General features: G+C 42.2%; 1 protein-coding gene across 1 annotated transcript in view; it reads left to right on the plus strand.

Moving 5' to 3' along the window:
• Positions 1 to 504: 504 nt before the first annotated feature.
• grm3 (glutamate receptor, metabotropic 3) overlaps positions 505 to 23,084 on the plus strand; it is a 100,277-nt gene continuing 77,697 nt past the window's right edge. Inside the window, exons 1-2 of the mRNA XM_088996881.1 lie at positions 505 to 616; positions 3,075 to 3,169. The gene's annotated coding sequence lies outside the window, so the exon portion shown is untranslated. The remainder of the gene's footprint in view (positions 617 to 3,074; positions 3,170 to 23,084) is intronic.

The following is a 23,084-nucleotide window of genomic DNA, read 5'->3' on the forward strand; positions in this document are numbered from 1 at the left end:
AGTAGATATTAGAAATGTCAGCCAATGATTCATTTTCGCACGCATTGGATATAGCCGTTCTACTGCTGTGACAAATATGTTTCACGTAATCTCCTCCAAAGATGTTGTTGAATTTAAATGCTGAAAAAATACAAAAATGTTGCATGTATAAAAAGTTGTATCACTCCAAATGTTGAACTATTTGTTGCAGTCTGTTACCATATCTCATGACAGCTTTAGAGTTCTTTTCAGTGAGCAAAAAGGGAAATGTTTGTGCTTTATCATTCTCTCATTGACGTTGAAGAAGTATTGCAAAATTCCAAATTTTTATCCAAGCTTAGAACAGGCATGACGTAGGACTGTTTTTTCACCCCGGTTGGCAGGCCTCCATCGCAAATGCGCAGATCTATGGAAGTGTCACATGCAGCGGACACATTGCGGAACACATATACCTCACGTCAGCAATTTTGCTGAACATTTGAGTATGTTTCTTTTATCAAAAGCAGAAGCTCACGTTAATCTACACTTCAACTCTTCTGAGCCTTCGTCTTCGACGTGGAATTGTTTTGGAGGGGTCGAGCCTGTAGTTGAAGGTGGTGGTTTAATGTTCACCCCGCTTATCTGTCAAATCAATGAGGTGAGAAACTCAATGAGCGGGCAGTATGTTGTAAATTAGTATCGCCAATGTCTTGCAAAATTCAGAACAGCTAGCTAAGACACATTTTGTAAAATATGAGAATCACATTGCCAATACAACGTTGTCATCAACATTTTGTGAATGTGACAGTAGCGTAGTGCTCATATTTTTATCTTTCACTCACACCTGTAACCACTCCTCTGTACAAATACAACCTTTTGTTCATCACAAACACACAGCCACATCCCGGCAAAATAGAGGGGGATGGGGGGCATTATTGTCAGGCAGCGCAGACAAAACAAAGCATTGTCCTGTATGAGTGTTTTCCTATTACATTTGAACAGGGAGCAAATTGGGACGAGGTGCGTCTGGATGCCAGGTGCAGTGAAGTGAATGCTTTGCATTTCAGAGATGCTCCGTTGCGCTCGCATGTGTTAGCCGCCTCCGCCACGGAATGAGAGCCTGGCAAATTGGCGGCACACACCCATGTCGGTACAAGTGCGCAAGATCGAACGGGTGATTTAAATCTGATGGTTTTGACAATCGGATAGGAGGAAGCCCATCCCCATTGTAGCAGCTAGTCTCAGCATACATATTCAGACAAGGGGGTCGTTAGCAGATGAAAGGTAGTTTAGCATGACAATGGGCGCATCAGGTCACCAAAGGAGAGGGAACGCATTCCAACCGGCACATAATTGGTGGAAGAACACAGGGAGGCAAAAATATACGTACAGTGCCATAGCCTTAATATGGCTCTTTGTTATTAAAAGGGACATCTGTCTGCATAATGGATCAATTGTTATTAGCCTGGACTCTCTGATATTGATATTGCACATACCTGGTTTACAGCAGATGAAGAAATGTTCCAAATGTATCTCACTAATCTCAATCTCGTGTCTGTCTGTCTGTCCAAATAATTTATTTAGATTTGTGTTTTTAAATAGGCATTTGAACAGGGGGTGGATACTTTTTCCTATACATCCTCTCTCTCAATCTCCATCTCTGGTTCTTGATTACTCCTTGAAAGCTTCCACATTTGTTTCCCTTCCAAACAATGAGAAAAGAATGTACTTGTAACACATGATCTGTCATACTTTTTGAAAAATGTTCAATAATTTAGCACCAATAAAGGAACAATAATATTCCCTTTTAGACGAATATATAACGGCAAAACTGTCACGGCACATTGATTCCATACAAAATTAGCTCTTGTCCCTGAAAGCATAAAACAAATTGTGCTGAAAGCAGATAAATATTGTTTTAATTGGACTCGTTGGCACGGGATAAAGGTCTACAGATCACACACGAAAATGCCCTCTTACATGCTCCAATGTCACCCCATTCACTCAGTCCTCTTGCTGGCACTCATGGAAGGAATACAGGTCAAGAGCAAAGTGCACACGACAAGATATCTGATGAGCAAATGCTCTCGAATAACTTTTTCCCCAGCAGATAGCTCCAGCGTGCGGCAGGAGTGAATGTACAACACTGCTATTTCGATGAATGAGATTCATCATCCCACAAACTCCTGCAATCCATCCAAGTGCTTGTGGAAGGGTGGAAAGGTCAAATTTGCCTTTTTCCTCTTCCTTCCATGGGAACGGACGGTGCCTCTTGCTCGGAGACACCCACCTGTAGACATAAACCAAATTTACGAGGCTCTTTTGTGTTGATATTTGTGTGTGAGTTAGTATGTCATTGGTCACAGATGTTCTGATCAGTTATCAATATCAACAGCACCCGATCCAATGTTCACTGAACTTGGAGAAATGGCTTTACTTTGTCGCTGTCTCTCCTAGATTTCTCTTTGTCTTTATTTGTCCTTTCTTCTCTCCCGTACACTGGTTTGCTTGATATACAGTAAAGTCTCGTTATATCGATATTCAAGGGAGTCCGAAAAAATATCGATATAACCGGGACTATCGATATATCCGACCCTGTTTGCATGTAATTTTCTCCGTGCATGCATAGAAATAGTATCGATATAACCGGGACTATCGATATATCCGATATCGATATAACGAGACTTTACTGTATATATATTGTCTATGTAATGTATTTGGCCTGAGTCATGAAGTGTATAAGAGGGTGACAGCTTGCCGGTGGTTCAGCCTGAGAGAACACGGGCTCCTGTGTGCAGACCCCACTGTGGCGACACGGATTAGCTCATTATGATTGCGTGGTTATTTGTGTCACAGTCGACAGAAACCAAAGCACACCATTAAGTGATTCAGTAACTTTGATTCCATGTCTTTTTCCTATTGTTACTTACAGTTTTTCCCCATATATACAGAGTTACTTTGGCCTTAGTCATTCGAATCTTTAGCGATTTGTTCAACCTTTTTGTTGTATTGTGAAATTAGCATGAATCAAGTATCATCGTTTGAAATCCATATTTTTTTCAAACAGCATCCATCACATTTGAAACTCATTCATTCATCTTCTTTATCCTCATCAGGGTCGTGGAGGATGATGGAGCTATCCCAGTCGTCTTTGGGCACTAGGCGGAGGAGGACGAACTGCACGTCCACAGCCCGGCAAGATGGCCACCAAGTTAGTGAAATTGCATGTTTTAAGTTTCGTTTCTTTTGGTTTCTGATTGCACATTTTTGGAGCTTTTGACGTTACTAATCCTTTTCAGCCATCCAATTCAGATGAAGTGGTTGTAAATATGTCACAGATTCAAATGGGGAAACGCAATTGAAATTTTAAATGATTTGTAACACTTGATAATAAACCAAATAATTTACATTGGTGAAACTTTTTTTAAAGAGCTGTTTCAACAAGGGAATGGAGACTTTTTACTACACATCCTCTCTCAACCTCTATGTCTCGCGCTTGCGTACTCCCTGAAAGCCTCCACATTTTTCCCTTCCAGACAATGAGAAAAGAATGCACTGTTATGACATTACCTGTCATACTTTTTAGTATAATAATAATAATAATAATAATAATAATAATAATAATAATAATAATAATAATAATAATAATAACAATAATTGCATTATGTCTTTGTAGATCTGGAGAAAGCGTAGGACAGGGTGCCCAGAGAAGAGCTGTGGTATTGCATGAGGAAGTCTGGAGTGACAGAAAAGTATGTCAGAGCGGTGCAAGACATGTATCATGACTGTAAGACAGTTGTGAGGTGTGCTGTCGGTGTGACGGAGAAATTCAAGGTGGAGGCGAGACTCCACCAGGGGTCAGCTCTAAGCCCCTTCTTATTTGCTATGGTGATGGACAGGCTGACAGACGATGTTAGACAAGAATCTCCTTGGACCATGATGTTTGCAGATGACATTGTGATCTGTAGCGAGAACGGGGAGCAGGTGGCGGAGAAACTAGAGATGTGGAGATATGCCCTGGAAAGGAGAGGAATGAAGATCAGTCGCAGCAAGACGGAATATATGTGTGTGAATGAGAGGGATACAAGTGCAAGAGTGATGCTACAGGGGAAAGAGATAAAGAAGGTGGAGGATTTCAAGTACTTGGAGTGAACTGTACAGAGCAATGGAGAGTGTAGAAAAGAGGTGAAGAAGCGTGTCCAGGCAGGCTGGAGCGGCTGGAGAAAAATGTCAGGTGTGATGTGTGATAGAAGGGTTTCAGCTCGGATGAAAGGATGTTTCGCTTCTTATCCAAGATGCTTCTTCAGCGAACTATAGTCTTACTGGTAGTATCGGCCCTATATATACATATCCCTAATGTCCAGACATGGCGGCGCCGGACACTGCTATGATAGGTCCCTACTCTCAGGTTGGGGGGGAGCAGAGGACCACTCCCTGCGGCCCCACCAATAGTTCCTACATTCCTGACTAACGACTGGCCTGATTGCCCCCCTCCCTCCGGTATCACCTCATCAGCATTACTAATGTTGCCTAACCTATGTTGCCAAAGCAGGCTACTGTGCGAATGATCCAAATTGAACCTCACCCCACCATATCGGTTTAATGAAGGATTTAGCTTTTTTTATGAAAATTGCTTCTTTTACTTCCCTTTCAAACATCTATGTTATTTCGCTAAGATTTTAACCTCATTGTCATCAAATGAGTGGTTGCTAGCTTTTAGGTCCATATGTACTGCCGATTGAGGCCCACTAGTATTAACCCTGCGATGTTGATAAGTCTTTTTTTTTTAGAATTTGTTTAGTCTCCCCAATGTATTGCTCTTTACAATTTTCATTCTTACAATATATTGGATAGACTACATTACTTTGTTTTTCATTTGGCAGCCTATCTTTTGGATGCACTATTTTTTGCCTTAAAGTATTTATCGGTTTGAAATAAGTAGGAATTTTGTGTTGCCAAAGTACTCTGTAATTTTTCAGAAACTCCTGCAATGTAAGGTACTGCTACTCCTCTCCTTTTTGTATCTTCAGAATTGTTGGTTTCATTCCCTATTCTTTCATTCTGATTTCATTTGTTTGTTAAACGACCACTGAGGGTACTGCCCATAGTTTGTGAGTGCTCTCCTGATATGTTTTGACTCCTTTTCTCTGCCTTCGACGCTTGTTGGTATTAGTTTAGCCCAATGCTGGAGGTTTATGATAACTCCTAGTTTGTGTTGTGGAGGATGGTTCGAATGGAAAAGTAAGTATTGGTCAGTGTGTGTAACCTTCCTAAAGACTTCTGTTTTTAGCGCTCTGTCCTCTTTTATAATTACTTTACAATCCAAAAAGACTAGTTGGTTCTCTTTAATGTCCTTGCGAGTAAATTTAATGTTGATGTCTACCGAGTTAAGGTGATCTGTGAAGGATTGAATTTCCTGTTTTTTAATTATGACGAAAGTATCGTCCACATATCTAAACCAGTGTCTAGGTTTTGTCCCCGGGAAGGATGTGAGGGCCTGTTTCTCCATCTCTTCCATGTACAGATTAGCCACTATGGGTGAAACTGGTGAGCCCATAGCACAACCATGAATTTGTTTGTAAAATGTTTCCCTAAATTGAAAATACGTAGTATTAAGGCAGATTTCCAATAATTGGCAGATGTGGTCCGGTTTAAGGTTGGTTCTTTCATGCAAAGAAACGTCCACCAGCAGTCTCGTCCTCACCACTGAGACTGCTGCTGGGGTGGGGACAGATGTAAAGAAATCGTAAGATGCCAATGTTTCCTCAGAAGAAATCTTTTTATCGATGGACCACTCCTGTACTACTGAAAGCTTACACAGACCTAGGATTAAAGGAAAAGTGTCTAAAACAGTGGTGAGACCAGCCATGATGTTTGGACTGGAGACAGTGCCACTGAAGAAAAGAGAGGAAGCAGAGCTGGAGGTAGCAGAGCTGAAGATGTTGAGGTTTTCTTTGGGAGTGACCAGGTTGGATAGGATCAGGAATTAGTACATTAGAGGGACAACTCATATTAGAGGCTTTGGAGAGAAAGTCAGAGAGGCCAGACTGAGATGTAAACTGTCTAAAAAGTACTTCAATTTGAAACCAGAAGTGGCCAGTTTCAGAAGGTCCCGCCCCCATGTTCGTGGTGTCACGGCAAGACGTCTTGCCTTGCTCGAGAATCAAAACAATGGCTTCAGATTCGGAGAATATGCTTTCTTGTCACTCATCCAGTTATGAATATGATTCAAATAGTTCTGAAGAAGAAAGCATACATGTTTACAATTGATTAAAGAATGTATTCCGTGTCATTTTGAGGCATCAGGTGTGGGAAATGTCGCACCCAAAAAAGGCAGAACATGGCGACAAAGCCGTGTAAGGAATTAATCAGCCCGTTTCCACAGGCTGATTAATTCCTAACATGGAGCTTTGTCACCCTCTTCTGCCTCTTTTTGGTCCTACGTGACGTTTTCAGACCAAAGTACAGCAAAATGCATTGATGGGATGGAAGGACTGCTACAGTGTGTCCTTTTTTCGGTCAGGGGCGTTCCTTCAGTGACTCATCACCAACTCAAAAACAGCGCAAGTCTTAAAACATAAAATCTAGCTATATGCGGTGGAATCTTTGTAAAATACGCTCAGTAGAAGTCATTTGAAGCCATTTTACAAATTATGCACACTACTTGCCCAGAGACGTCGGTTGTTCTTTAAGGACAGTTTTGAGTGTTCGGTCAGCCTGCCATGCATGTTTTTGGAATTTGGGAGAAAAGCCACATGGGCCTGGGGAGAACATGCAAACTTCACACAGAAAGGCCGGAGAGGGATTTGAACTCACAACCTCTGCACGGTGAAGCTGGTGTGCCAACCACTACCGAGCCACGCCACGCACATTTGAAACTGAAATTCAAACGTGCATGTGCACAGCTGCATGTGTGTGGAAGTGTGTGTTGATTATCTCTCTTTTCTACTAAAAGTCAACAGTTGTTCCCAAAGCAATGTTTACAAAGGCCTATCTGTTGGAGAACCTCGACAAAAAAGAAAGAAAACAACAGTGAAATAACAGTGAGTACAATACAATACATATTGATTTATATAGCACTTTAAGCGCTGTAACCAAGTGCTTAATACGAACAGATATCATATACAGGAAATAAAGTAGTGACAAAATAGTAGAAAGCACCGGTTAGTAAAAGCAAGATCATGTTGGAATCATGCTGAGTCAAATGTCAAAGAGTACATGTGAGTTTTTAGGCGGGTTTTAAAGATGGGCAGCGAGCAGGCTTGCCGAAAGTTCAGTGGCAGGTCATTCCTGAGAGTGGGACTAGCAACGGAACACGCTTGATTCCCTCTGAGCGTCGGTTTAGTTTTTGGCACATGGTACAGTATTGTTATTTCATTGACGGCAGTAGTTATTTCTTTGATGCCAAATGCTAAAATGTTTGAGGAGAAGCAGCAGCTTGAGAAATAATTACAAAACAGGAATATTCCAAACTTTTCTTGATTTTAAATTTCTCAAAGGCCATGCATTATTTTTTTTCAAACTATTGTTAAAAGTGCCATATTTACATAGGATGGGTGAATGCAGCAGCCTATAAATAGATTTGTTTTCTTATCCTCATCTTAACTGGCTTCTGCTACACATTGAAGGAAAATGTTATTTTTACGTCTGAAGGGAGAGCAAAGGTTGACACCAGCAGAAAATCAGTTTGCGAACAAGCATAGTTTGTAAAATTATTTATTTGCAGCAATGAAAATATCATTGGCAGATCTCATTGGAAAATGTTCAAAACACCCGAAACTGGATACGAGATTGACTTGAAAGTGTGTGAGGATTGCGCCACCTCGGTAGTCGAGTGATTAGCAAGTCAGCTTCACAGTGCAGAGGTCGTGGGTTCCAGACCCAGTCTGACCTCCCTTTGTGGAGTTTGCATGTTCTCCTGGGCCCGCGTGGGTTTTCTCCAGGTCCTCCGGTTTCCTCCAAGGTGCTTATAAATGAAATGTATTATTATTATTATTATTATTATTATTATTATTATTATTATTATTATTATTATTCATGGCAGGCTGATTGAACAATCAAAGATTGTCCCTGAGTGGGAGACCAAATGGTTGTTTGTCTTTGTGTGCCTTGCGATTGGCCGGAAACCAGTTCAGGCTGTCCCCCGCCTCATATCCGAAGACAGCTGGGATAGGCTCCAGCACCCCCGGGACCCTCATGAGAAATAACCAGTACGGATAATGGATGTATGAGGATGTACGTTTAAATCTCTATTATAGTGATTCTTTCGTTCAGATATTTTATGACTTGATAAGTACACAAAATCCCTGAAATTGTTGTTACAATCACACAGTACTGAGCTATGAAAGAATCGGAAAGTGGTCCCTCCCCCGGGCTTTGGAAAAACCCTAGAGTCGTTACGGAAAACTTCAACTGGAGACATTGGCCCTTTAAATCGACCTGGTGTGTGTGTGTGTGTGTGTGTGTGTGTGTGTGTGTGTGTGTGTGTGTGTGTGTGTGTGTGTGTGTGTGTGTGTGTGTGTGTGTGTGTGTGTGCGCGCGCGTGCGTGCGTGCGTGTGTTTTTAAGTGCGTGTGCATGTGTGCGTGTATGTTACAATTCCCAACCAATGGCGACAGAGGGAAAGCACGCGAGAGAATTCCCATGACCCTCACGATCCAACTTGAAGTCTCTTCAAGTTTGAAAGAGTGCCACTTAGACTCATGGACAAATCCATTGACCCACTGCAGTCTGATAAAAAATGATCTCACACTCACTCAGCAGCTCCAAATGCAGTCGGTTGAAATAATCATCAAGTTCGAAGAAACTTTTGTCGCTCACCCCATTGACCGATTCGTTTTTAGTGTGTGTGTGTGCGCGCGCGTGTGTGTGTGTGTATATATATATGTGTGTGTGTGTGCACGTGTGAGAGAATGGGACACTGAATATTGATGATGGTCAGCGGTATCTAAAATATCTCTCATCTCATCTCATTTTCCGTACCGCTTATTCCTCATTAGGGTCGCGGGGGTTGCTGGAGCCTATCTCAGCTGTCTTCGGGCACGAGGCGGGGGACACCCTGAATTGGTTGCCAGCCAATCGCAGGGCACACAAAGACATACAACAGTCACTCTCACACTCACACCTAGGGACAATTTGGAGTGGTCAATCTGCCTGCCATGCATGTTTTTGGAGTGTGGGAGGAAACCGGAGGACCCGGAGTAAACCCACGCGGGTCCGGGGAGAACATGCAAACTCCACACAGGGAGGCCGGACTGGGACGCGAACCAGCGACCTCTGCACTGTGAAGCCGGTGTGCTAACCACTCGACTACCGGGCCGCCCGTATCTAAAATATGAATTTGCTAATCAGAGTTAATAAATCTTTGACTCACGGCAACGACAGCGTAGATGAATAGACATTTGGGTGCTGAATTGTTAATGTGAGGAATGCAAAATTGTACGCCTTCCAGTCATCTCTGTCACATGACATCAAGTCATTTTGGATTTGTCAAATTTGGACAGGGGTTTAAATTTATTTTTAGCATTCCACCAGTTACATGTGGACAAATCCATTGTTTAAAAGTGACTGAACGCAATTTGGTGCCTGAGCTAGTTTCTCATTAACTCATTGACTGCCAGACGTGCAAAATTGTGTCCACTCCAGTGCCAAGGTTTTTGTCATTGTCACTTGAATTCCAGGACCCACAGAATATTGAGATTTAGGACTACATAAATATTCAATACAGCGTTATACTCTCTAGTTAATTCCTATAAGGATCTGGAGTTATATGATCTTGAAATGAGGTTGGTTGTCCAAAATACAATGCAATACACACATATTGGTTTATATAGCGCTTGAACAACAGCTGAAGCTGGAACAAAGCGCTAACATGGAAAAAGGCAAATGCTGCCCTATTTTGGAAAAGAAAACACATTGCCAGATGCCATGGCCAGCGCTTTATCAGCACCCAAGCATGAAAAAAAAACATAAAACCTGAACAAATTCGGGAATGCCGCTCTCTGTCATATTTTCTATTCCCAAATAAATGTGTGAATGGCAGTGAATGAGTTATTGTGAAACGATGCGAACACAGTGGTCGAATAGCAAGAGTTTGGCAATCCAGTTTAACCTTGACGTGAGAGTTTAAATTGGTTCTGTGACCAAACTCACTCAGTTTTACCTTGGCTTTTTGTGGCAACTTGATATTATGGAAGTATTCAATGACTATGTTTACGTGCACCCCCTCAAAACCCAAATATTGGGGATTTTTCGGGCTTTGTAAGTTCACACGCAAAAACACTTACAATAAGAATGCATCCTTTGAAGGGAGAACTGGTTTGTGGTCTATGCATGCTCTTTCCGGAATGGCACCATACTTAGAGCAGTTTCTCATATGTTGGATTTGTTATGCTTGGATGGGATTGAATATCCCATTCGGTACAACTTGAAAGATTTGTGTAGAATTTATTTTCAATACCCAATGCCCCAATGCTGATCATCTGAGGAGCATTGTGAATAAACTGTCCCACTTATATGTGTATTTCATCCTCACTGTTACTTGACCCATTGAAGAAAATCCAACAATGTAAAGGAAGCAAAAGTGCAGTGACGGGGTTAGAAAAACAGCTGTCGTGTCATAACATGCATGCAATACCAATCAGACGCAAATCAAAATAGCACCAGGTGGAAAGAGGTCACACCTTCAACAACCTTATGACCATTTCATGTATCATCACTTCGCCCACGTCTTCAAATGTGTTATTTCCTGTTGCTGATGCAACAATAACAATAAATTCATCCCGATCATGCACAGCTCAGATGGAAACATATGGATGACACCCCCCCCCCTCCCAAAACAAAACAAACAAACATGGATTTATGTTTGATTTATGCTCTTTCTATTCAAGTACCCTCAATTCTGAGTTAATTCCCATGGAAGATATCTAATTGGCCATTTTGTCAGCGTCTTCGTACCGTGTCTTCGTAGCAAACGCACGTTTAACCCAGTGGCTTTATATTTACGCCTGTAGGTGTTAACATGGTTGCAAATGAACACAACATATATCGAAAATACAATCCAATCCAATATAATACGATACAATATGATACAATACCATACAATACAATACTGTCACATCCTGATTGGCGTCAGGTGCGCGCCCCTCCCTTCCCTGCTCCTCCGGCTCAATCACCTGATCCCAATCCACTGATTGTGCCTTCTGGCTATAAAAGTCACCCGGTTAGGCTCCGTATTCGCCGGTGTATTTCCTCATTCCTCGCCCTTGTCGCCTCACAGTACGCAGGTTGGTCCCACTCGGCAGTTGTTGCCTTGCTTTTCTATTTCGCCACTTTATGTTTGTTCCCTGCGTGTCTCAGTAAAGCCTCTTTTGAACCCGTTCCTGTCTCCATCGAATATTTTGGATTCAGCTCTCCTTTTTGTCTGACGAGATCTGTTGCCACACCTCATTCGGACGTGACAAATACAATACAATACAATACAATACAAATCGGTTTATATAGCGCTTTAACAACAGCTGAAGCTAGAATAAAGAGCTTAACATGGACAACTATGATATACGGGAAATGAAACAGTCACAAAGATAATAGAAAGCACCAGGGAGTAAAACTAAGATCAAGTCTGAATCATGCAGAGTCAAATGCCAAAGAGTACATGTGAGTTTTTAGGCAGGTTTTAAAGAATGTTCAGTGGCAGGTCATTCCTGAGAGTGGGACAAGCAACGGAACAGGCTTGATTCCCTCTGAGCGTCCGTTTAGTTTTTGGCACATCTAATAATGTCTGGTCGGAACACCTGAGGAGCTGGAAAGGTGTGTCGGGCTGGATGAGCTCGGAGAGGTAAGGAGGAGCGAGGCCATTTAAAGATTTAAATACAAATAATACAATCTTGAAAAGAACTCTGAAATGAGCATAAGCACAAAAATATTGCAACTATTTAGGTGTTCACAAGAATACGTACGGTAAAATTAAATGTGCAAAGTACTTGAGTGACACACCAAAATGTTAACATCAACTCAGTCAAATCAGCCCTCAGTCAGAGGGATCAAGGTTATGATAAAAGAGCCCCGCTGTCTTTTTAAGAGTGCACCACTGTGGGCGATGTATATCAGATCATGAAATCAAGCCCCCTCTACACTACCAGAACCTAAAACCCACCCATCGCCATCAGACAAAGCACTCATGAGGCATAAAATACATTTTCTCGTGCAATCACTCTTGTTGGAGATACTTTGATAAACTCTGAATGTTCAATGCAGACCTGTATTAACAGATAGGAAACTTCATCATTTCTAAAATAGGCTTCTTCTATATTTTTGGTTGAAATTCTGTGATGTCATCCACCAAGGATGCAGGAGCATGTGCAAAAAACCTTCTCCCAAATTCGAATGACCAAAATGTAAACAATTCAGAGGGATTTGATTTCCAGTACAATTGTCTGGGCGTTTTAATCCATATTTTATAAAGTCGACCAAGGTCAGACTAAGGTGCTACACATGCATTTTACAAGTTTGCTTTCCAAACCTTTGTATTTTGTGTGCGTGAGCCTTTTGAGACATCTACTGTACTTCAGTCACATATCTACATACCTTAACTGCTTGAATTAGCTGTCCTCCCCTTTTTTAACCAATCTACTTTCCTACCTGAATAAACGGACATTACCCCATATCATTGACAAATGAACGCTTTTAACACCGCAATGACTTTGTGTCACCATCAACAACAACTGAAATAAAGGTGGATTGCACCTCACACAGACGGCTGATAATGGTCCGTATCAAAGATGGAACTCGAAACGGATGTTACCTTGGGAAAGAGTGATCCTACGTAAAGTTTCAGATTGGTCACCTGCTATACTCCAAAATGACAAAAACCTCAATGTTCTGGCTTTGGTTAAATCGGTTAAATAACATTTGTAAAAATAGCTTCTTTTACTAAAACAGCAAAATCCTTCACTAAATTGTCTTAGTGGTGTGAGGTTTAATTTGGATCGTGGTTACAACAGACTTCTTCGATCGTTACTATATATATATATATATATATATATATATATATATATATATATATATATATATATATATATATATATATATTCTCAATCCCAGTGTATCCATCTTTTCACCTACCTAATTTATTCGACTGAAGTAAAAAATGATCGTTGCATTTCGAATTTTCTCCCGCAAAAGTCGCGACAAAGTGACAATCAGGAAAAGTATAACTTTGAGTTAAATTCTCACTTTGAGGGGGCACTTAGGTTCAGCAGCGGATCCCGCTCTGTCTCTCTCCAACAGCCACACCCCCATCCCCCTGCGCCACTCATTCCTTCACGACGTTTCATGTGGCAAAAAAGCCATCCGACGGCATGCAACATTCGGGTTGGCGCCACCGCCGCCACAGCAACCACACTTCAAACACATTGCATCGCCAGTTGCCTGAATGTCTGCTCGGGGGAGCACACAAGTGCAGAGCTGAATATACACACCTACACACACTCACATACACAATTGTCTCGTCTGAAAGCGACACTGTTGACTCATCATGTTGAACAGGTAGCATTTAGATGCTTCTTGAGTGGCCTACCTCCGCGAATACTTATCTACCTATCCTGCCTATGTAATTTACCAACCCTACCTACACAGCTGACTTATTTAGTTCTCATACCAACGTACCTTTTTACCCTGCATACAACTGACGTACCTGATCCGCTTATATATTGTTTACCTACTCGACTTGCATATCAATATACTGATCGACCGACCTACTTGATCTGCCTGATCTTTTTCCACATTTCAGAATTCAAATATCTATCCATCCATTTTCTAATCAGATTATCCTCACACAAGCATGCAGGAGCCTATTGCGTCTTTCGGCATTCGACAAGTTTACCAGCCAATCGCAGGGGCAACGATAGATGAACTATTTAGAATGTTCAATTAACCTGGAATGTAGGATGGAACCGCAGCACCCAGGGAAAACCCACAAAGGCTTGAGTTTGCCACAATGATGTGAATTTGGGTTCCATGGGTTAATACTCTGGAGAACCATATTTTGCTGCGTTTGTGGAACACTGATTTGAAATATTATAATAAGCAGGGGTGTCAGTGACACATACAGTAAAGTCTCGTTATATCGATATCGGATATATCGATAGTCGCGGTTATATCGATACTATTTCTATGCACGCACGGAGAAAATTACATGCAAACAGGGTCGGATATATCGATAGTCCCGGTTATATCGATATTTTTTCGGACTCCCTTGAATATCGATATAACGAGACTTTACTGTATTTAAATTGAACTGGGTGAGCCACACACTCAAACTAAAGTGATTACTTTGTAATATTTGAACTTCTGAAGCGAATTAAATTTGAGCATTTCCAAGCTCATTGATTTTAGCTGAACCTGCAGATGGCGACTCCTGCGTTGCAACATCCATTTTATTCATTCGCTGTCGCTGCAGCCTCGTCAAGGCTCCTCGCCGCCGCACTCAGCGTTTACACCGTCATTGTCGTCTAAGGTCGTGCATCCTTTATGGGGCGCCGTTTTGATTTTCTAAGCACTTCTCCTTGTTTATGGAAATGCTGATATGAGTATCTGTCACTGATTAATCTATGCCACCCCACATACTCAACTCACAGCTGCTACAAAAAAAGTCTCCTGTGAAAGGGGCATACACCCATCCAAATTGTAACCCACCCACCAAATGTTTATGTTAATTTTAACATAGAGTCCATGTTTCTCGAATAATCTACCTTTAATTTAATGTGTAGTCAGTGCACAAAGCTTACTAAAAGTCTGAAACTTTGGCTGGAACTGTATGTGACTTGTCATGCTGATTCCACTTTTTTGGGGGCACCCTTATGGATTCCGGAAGCATTTCATGACACGACTTTTGGACAGATCTTTTTGGGGTTTTAATGACTAGATCAGGGTTGTCAAACTCATTTTTGTAGCGCGCCACTTGGGAATGAAGTATTTGTCTGAACTTTTGTAGTGCTATAGATAAATCTTTCATAAACTTTCCATCGATGTTTCTCTCATACCCCTCTGCCCAATGAATGTGAATTTCATCAGGGAGACTTCATGGATGTTTTATGTACGCCAATGAGATGACCTTGAAAAATTTCAAACTACAGGTAATGTGCCTTTGTGATGATTATTTACCACACGCCAGATACCTGCCATGTTCATGACACACTTGATGCTCAACCATCCTGTGGTCTTTGAGTCACAATGACCCAAGACTGTTTAAAAAATGCCCAAATAAACACACTTATTTATATATTTTTAATTTGAAATGGTATGACTTTTCCTAAATTCCTTCTTCCCTTTCACTCTGACTCTCTGAAATTAAATCCTGGTTTAACCATAACTTCCTCAAACATAACAGTAAAAGGTCTGTGTAAGCTCTCAGTCGTACAGGAGTGGTCCATCGATGAGAAGGTTTCTTCAGCCGTCATCTGTACAAAAGTGAAGGTTTCGGACGTTTCGCCTCCTATCCAAGAGGCTTCGTCAGCGAACTAAAGTCTGACTGGTCGTATCGGCCCCATTTATATATCCCTAATGTCCAGACATGGTGGCGCCGGACACAGCTATGATAGGTCCCTACTCTCAGGTTGGGGGGGGCAAGGGACCCCTCCCTGTGGCCCCACTGATTGTTCCTACATTCCTGACTAACCCTGAGGAAACTTTGGCATCATACGATGTGACTTCTCTCTTTACATCTGTCCCAACCCCAGCAGCAGTCTCAGTGGTGAGGACGAGGCTGCTGGCAGATGTTTCTCTGCATGAAAGAACCAAACTTAAACCAGATCACATCTGCCAATTATTAGAAATCTGCCTTAACACGACATATTTTCAATTTCGGGAAAAATTTTATAAACAAATTCATGGTTGTGCTATGGGCTCACCAGTTTCACCCATAGTGGCTAATCTTTACATGGAAGAGATGGAGAAACAGGCCCTCGCATCCTTCCCGGGGACAAAACCTAGACACTGGTTTAGATATGTGGACGATACTTTTGTCATAATTAAGAAACAAGAAATTCAATCCTTCACAGATCACCTCAACTCTGTAGACTTCAACATTAAATTTACTCGTGAGGACATTCAAGAGAACCAACTAGCCTTCTTGGATTGTAAAGTAATTATAAAAGAGGACAGAGCGCTAAAAACAGAAGTCTTTAGGAAGGCTACGCACACTGACCAATACTTACTTTTTGACTCTAACCACCCTTTACAACATAAACTAGGAGTTATCAGAACCCTCCAGCATAGGGCTAAACTAATACCAACTAGCACTGAAGGTAGAGAAAAGGAGTCAAAACATATCAGGAGAGCACTCACTAACTGTGGGTACCCTCAGTGGTCATTCAACAAATGTCAGAAAGAAAGAATAGCGAACGAAACCAATAATTCTCAAGATTCAAAAAGGAGAGGAGTAGCAGTACCGTACATTGCAGGAGTTTCTGAAAAATTACAAAGAGTCCTTTGGCAACATAAAATTCCTACTTATTTCAAACCGATAAACACGTTAAGGCAAAAATTAGTGCATCCAAAAGATAGGCTACCAAATGAAAAACAAAGTAATGTAGTTTATTCCATACATTGTAAGAATGAAAATTGTAAAGAGCAGTACATTGGGGAGACTCAACAAATTCTCAAAAAAAGACTTTATCAACATCGCAGGGATAATACTAGTGGGCCTCAATCGGCAGTACATTTGCACCTAAAAGCTAGCAACCACTCATTTGACGACAATGAGGTTAACATCTTAGCGAAAGAACATAGATGGTTTGAAAGGGGGGTAAAAGAGGCGATTCTTATAAAACAACAAAATCCTTCATTAAACCGGTCTGGTGGGGTGAGGTTCAATTTGGATCGTTCATACAATAGCCTGCTTAGGCAAAACAGGTTAGGCAACTTTCGCAATGCTGATGAGGGTCGTTATGCTGATGAGGTGATACCGGGGGGAGTGGGGGTAATAGGCCAGTCGTGAGTCAGGAATGTAGGGACAATCAGTGGGGCCACAGGGAGGGGTTCCTTGCCCCCCCCCAACCTGAGAGTAGGGACCTATCATAGCTGTGTCCGGCGCCACCATGTCTGGACATTAGGGATATATAAATGGGGCCGATACGACCAGTCAGACTTTAGTTCGCTGACGAAGCCTCTTGGATTGGAGGCGAAACGTCCGAAACCTTCACTTTTGTACAGATGACGGCTGAAGAAACCTTCTCATCGATAACAGTAAAAGTACTGAAATTCTCCTCATTGGTACCAAATCCACCTTGAGCGAAGCTAACAGTTTCTCTCTCACTTCATCTGTGTAAGCTCTCAGTCGTACAGGAGTAGTCCATCGATGAAAAGATATATATATATATATATATATATATATATATATATATATATATATATATATATATATATATATATATATATATATATATATATATATATATATATATACATACAATCGAGGTAATCAGTGATCAGTAGCCTCAGGGAATAGTCCTCTGTCCTCCCCAACCTTAGTGCAGGGACCTATCAAAGCAGAGGTCTGGCACCGCCACCTTTGGACAGTAGGGATATACATAGGGCCAGAGATACCAGCAATTTTTTGGTTCGCTGACGAAGCCTCCTTTTTGTTATTACAATTTGCTTTTTCTAAGTTATTTAAAGGGTAAAGTCTGTGCCGCACATATTGCTTTGTCTGCATCAACATAACCATATTATACTGTATTTAGATTTTTTTTTAACTTCCAAAGTTGGTACTTTTTAGTTTCTCAATAATGGGATCTAAAGCACACTCTACCTGATGAACTTCATAGCTACCTGACTCCCAATTTGACACACTATTCTCAATCCCAGTGTATCCATCTTTTCACCTACCTAACTTATCCGACTGAAATAAAAAAAAATGATAGTTGCATCTCAAATTTTCTCACGCAAAAGTCGGGACAAAATGACAATCAGGAAAAGTATAACTTTGAGTTAAATTCTCACTTTGACGGGGCACTTAGGTTCAGCAGTGGATCCCGCTCTGTCTCAATCCAACAGCCACCCCCCCATGCCACTCATTCCTTCACGACGTTTCACGTGGCAACATCCGGCGGCATGCAACATTCGGGTTGGCGCCGCCGCCGCCACAGGAAACAGACTTCAAACACCTCGCATCACCGGTTGCCTGAATGTGTGCTCGGGAGCTGAATCTATACACCTACAGACACTCACATACACCATAGTCTCGTCTGAAAGTGACACTGCACTTTGGATGGAGGTTTTTTGATTATGATTCATCATGTAGAACAGGTAGCATTTAGATGCCTCTTGAGTGTCCTACCTCAGCGCATACTTATCTACCTATCCTACCTATCCTGTAATTTACCAACCTTACCTACACAGCTGACTTATATAGTTCTCATCCCAACGTACCTTTTTACCCTGCATACAACTGATGTACTTGATCCGCTTATATATTTTTTACCTACTTGACTTGCCTTTCAATGTACTGATCGACCGACCGACTTGATCTGCTTGATCTTTTTCCACATTTCAGAATTCAAATATCCATCCGTCCATTTTCTAATTAGATTATCCTCACAGAGGGTCACGAGCATGCAAGAGCCTATTGTATATTTCGGCATTAGACAAGATTGCCAGCCAATCGCAGGGGCAAACATAGATGAACAATTTAGAATGTACCATTAACCTGGAATGTGGGATGGAACCACACCACCCAGGGAAAACCCACAAAGGCTTGAGGGGAACATGCAAACTTCACGCAGGAAGGTCAGAGCCAGAACGTAATCGAACACTGCACTTCTGCACTGTTTAAAATGTGAGTGTTTGTGAAGACTCAACACCAAGTTTGCCACAATGGTGTGAATTTGAGTTCTATGAGTTAATACTGGAGAACGTCATTTTGGATTATTATGGAACACTGCTTTGAAATATTATAATAAGCATTTTGGTCGGGGTGTCAGTGACATAAAAAAAAAAACACATTTGAAAAAAAATATGGTGTATGATCATTTTGCATTTGTCAGGGAAAATACGACAGGGCATGGAGCCGTGGAGGTTGACAGGTATGTTGAGAGCTTTGAAAGGCGCTTAAAATAAAATGTATTATTATTATTATTATTATTATTATTATTATTATTATTATTATTATTATTATTATTATTATTATTATTATACTTAGAAATTATTCTCAAATACATACTGGCGCGTGTGGCTCACCCGCAGAGAAAAATATCCTGTGACCGTAAAGTCTTCTTGAGAGTTTTGAAAGGCGCTTATAAATGAAATGTATTATATATATATATATATATATATATATATATATATATATATATATATATATATATATATATATATATATATATATATATATATATATATATATATAAGTGTGTATCTCAAAAAAAATCCCATAGGAAACCATTAAAATGGGAATAATCCATTCCCGGGTTTCCATAAAATATACAGTAAAGTCTCGTTATATCGATATCGGATATATCGATAGTCCCGGTTATATCGATACTATTTCTATGCACGCACGGAGAAAATTACATGCAAACAGGGTCGGATATATCGATAGTCCCGGTTATATCGATATTTTTTCGGACTCCCTTGAATATCGATATAACGAGACTTTGCGGTACTTTTCAACTAAATAAGCCTTAAAACTACATACAACATACCTTATTCTATGTATAATAAATGTGCTATTGTATTGTAATGAAAGAAATACACTGCATTGTATCATAAAGTCACTTTATTTACATTTGTGATGGTCATTTATGGCTTACTGGATCGGCGTTGGAGGTCGAAGGTCAAAGGGAATTGCTGTTTGGAAAGAAAGGCGCATTACATGACGACTGTAATTAAAGAAATAAACTGTGCTGTAAAATAAAGTTTTATTGACCTTTTTGATGGTCGTTGATGGCTTATGGAAGGAGAGTCACCTTCCATAAGGACTGTTGGTAACTTAACCTCTGGTGCTATTCGGTCGTGTGCTTCCGATATCTGGTTGGTTGGCCATTACCATCTTGTCAGTCTGTATCTGGAAGTCCCACAGGATCTTTGCTTGGTCATTCTCTACTACCTTGGGAGGTGTTTCCCATTTTGACCTTGGGGTTTCCAGTCCATACTCCGCACAGATGTTTCGGTAGACTATGCCAGCCACCTGGTTATGGCGCTTCATGTAGGCTTTCCCTGCCAGCATCTTACACCCTGCAGTTACGTGTTGGATTGTCTCAGGTGCCTCTTTGCACAACCTACACCGTGGGTCTTGTCTGGTGTGGTATATCCCTGCCTCTATGGCTCTGGTGTTCAGGGCCTGCTCTTGGGCAGCCAGGATGAGTGCCTCTGTGCTGTCCTTTAGGCCAGCCCTCTCTAGCCACTGATAGGACTTCTTGAGATCAGCCACTTCTGCTATGGTTCGGTGGTACATCCCGTGTAGGGGCTTTTCCTCCCATGATTGTCCCTCTTCCAGCACCTCATCCTCTGTTCCCCATTGGCTGAGACATTCTCTGAGTACATCATCCGTTGGAGCCTTCTCTTTGATGTATTCATGGAGCTTGGATGTTTCATCCTGGACAGTGGCTCTCACACTCACTAGTCCCCGGCCTCCTTCCTTACGGCTTGTGTACAGTCTCAGGGTGCTGGACTTGGGATGGAACCCTCTGTGCATGGTGAGGAGTTTTCGGGTCTTAACATCTGTGGTCTGAATCTCTTCCTTTGGCCACCTTATTATTCCTGCAGGGTATCTGATCACTGGCAGGGCATAGCTGTTTATTGCCCGGGTCTTGTTCTTGCCATTGAGCTGGCTTCTGAGGACTTGCCTCACCCGCTGGAGGTATTTGGTCGTAGCCGCTTTCCTTGTTGCTAATTCGAGGTTGCCATTGGCCTGTGGTATACCGAGGTACTTGTAGCTGTTTTCAATGTCTGCTATTGTTCCTTCAGTGAGTGAGACCCCTTCAGTGTGGACTACCTTGCCCCTCTTAGTCACCATCCGACTACATTTCTCCAGCCCGAATGACATTCCGATATCACTGCTGTAGATCCTGGTTGTGTGGATCAGGGAGTCTATGTCCCTTTCGCTCTTAGCATACAGCTTTATGTCATCCATGTAGAGGAGGTGACTGATCGTAGCTCCATTTCTGAGGCGGTATCCATAGCCTGTCTTGGCGATTATCTGGCTGAGGGGGTTCAGTCCTATGCAGAACAGCAGTGGGGAGAGTGCATCACCTTGGTATATGCCACATTTGATGGACACTTGCGTTAGTGGCTTGCCATTGGCTTCAAGTGTGGTTTTCCACATCCTCATCGAGTTTGCAACGAAGGCTCTCAGGGTCCTGTTGACCTTATACAACTCCAAGCATTCATTGATCCATGTGTGTGGCATCGAGTCATATGCTTTCTTGTAATCAATCCAGGCTGTGCACAGGTTGGTATGTCGGGACCTGCAGTCTTGAGCGACTGTTCTGTCAACCAGCAGCTGATGTTTGGCACCTCTAGTATCTCTACTAATGCCTTTCTGTGCTTTGCTCATGTATTGATCCATGTGTCCACTTATCTTAGCCGCAATGATGCCTGACATGAGCTTCCATGTTGTGGAGAGACAGGTTATTGGCCGATAGTTGGAAGGAACTGCACCCTTTGAGGAATCCTTCATGATCAGGATTGTTCGCCCTTCGGTTAGCCATCCTGGGTGAGTCCCATCCATCAGCAGCTGGTTCATTTGTGCTGCTAGGCGCTCGTGGAGAGCTGTGAGTTTCTTTAGCCAGTAGGTGTGGACCATATCCGGGCCTGGTGCCGTCCAGTTTTTCATACCTGAGACTTTTCCTTGTATATCTGCCGCTGTGATGGTAACTGGGTTCTGTTCAGGGAGGTTGCTGTGCTCCTCTTTCAGAGTCACCAGCCATTGTGCACTGCTGTTATGTGCGACCTCATTCTCCCATATGCCTTTCCAGTATCTTTCAGTTTCCAGCCTTGGAGGGTCTGCTCTGCTGTTAGAACCCTGCCACTGAGCGTACACTTTCGCAGGTTGTGTTGCGAACAGCCTGTTTATTCTTCTGGCCTCATTCTCTTTCGTGTACCTCTTTAGGCGACTGGCCAAGGCCTGGAGCCTTTGTTTGGCAGTTTCGAGTGCTTCAGGTATGGTTATCTGCATGTACCTCTTGGGTATTGGCCTTTTATTCACACCTCTCTGGGTCTCCGTCAATTGACTCACATCTTTCCGAGCCGCCTTGATCTTGGCCTCCAACCGTCTTTTCCATGGTGGGTAATGAATCTCGTGGCTCTCATGTAGCCAAGCATGTCTAGGATCACTGATGCTGAGGTGTATATCAGCTCATTGGTTTCCGTGATCGTTCCGGTCGGGATCGTTCTCAGTGCTGCATTCACAGTTTCCATGAGACTTTCAGGTGGTACTTCACATAGCCGTTGTAATCGGTGCCTTCGTTGCCCAGTTTTCATTCTTGCCATGATCTTATCTCTCAGGTCATTTGCTGCCTCGCTCAGCATTTCATTTATTGGGGCTGGCTTCCCAATCTCATTATTCATTGGGGCTTGCCTCCCAATCTCTGGTTGAACCTCTTCCTGTGATGTGGCAGCCTGGGGCCCTTCACCTCGGAATTTGTGTTGTACCTCATCAATCTCAAGTTGTGATAGCAATTGCCGTTTGTGGATATTGGAACACTGAGCTACTAGTTGTTTCGTGGTCAACCGTGACTGTGGGTTTCGAAGTAACCATTCAGCCGCCATTCTCCGCATGTAACCCCTCTGACTAGGGTTGCTTGAGTAGTAGCATTCCAACAGAGCCATGTTATCGCATCTCGTCCATCTCCGCTTTGTTCCAGTAGCCCATTTTTCATCAGGGTGCTCTGGTTCCCCAGCACCTGACGCAGACCTTGTTTGGCCGGGCGACGTCTGAGCCGGCATGTCATTCCATTTATTGTCTCTCATCATTGTATGAGGTAGGCATTAGCGTGAAGGGTCTTGCCCAAGGACCCACACTGGATGATGTCATTGTGCTCATTTGTGCTCATTTTCTCTGCCACAAGTGGGATTCGAACCCTCGTCTCCCATATGCCAAACCGATGCCTTATCAACTGAGCTATCCAG

The sequence above is a fragment of the Hippocampus bargibanti genome, linkage group LG05 (assembly GCF_051943395.1).
Source record: "Hippocampus bargibanti isolate YZ-2025 linkage group LG05, ASM5194339v1, whole genome shotgun sequence".
NCBI lineage: Eukaryota > Metazoa > Chordata > Actinopteri > Syngnathiformes > Syngnathidae > Hippocampus > Hippocampus bargibanti.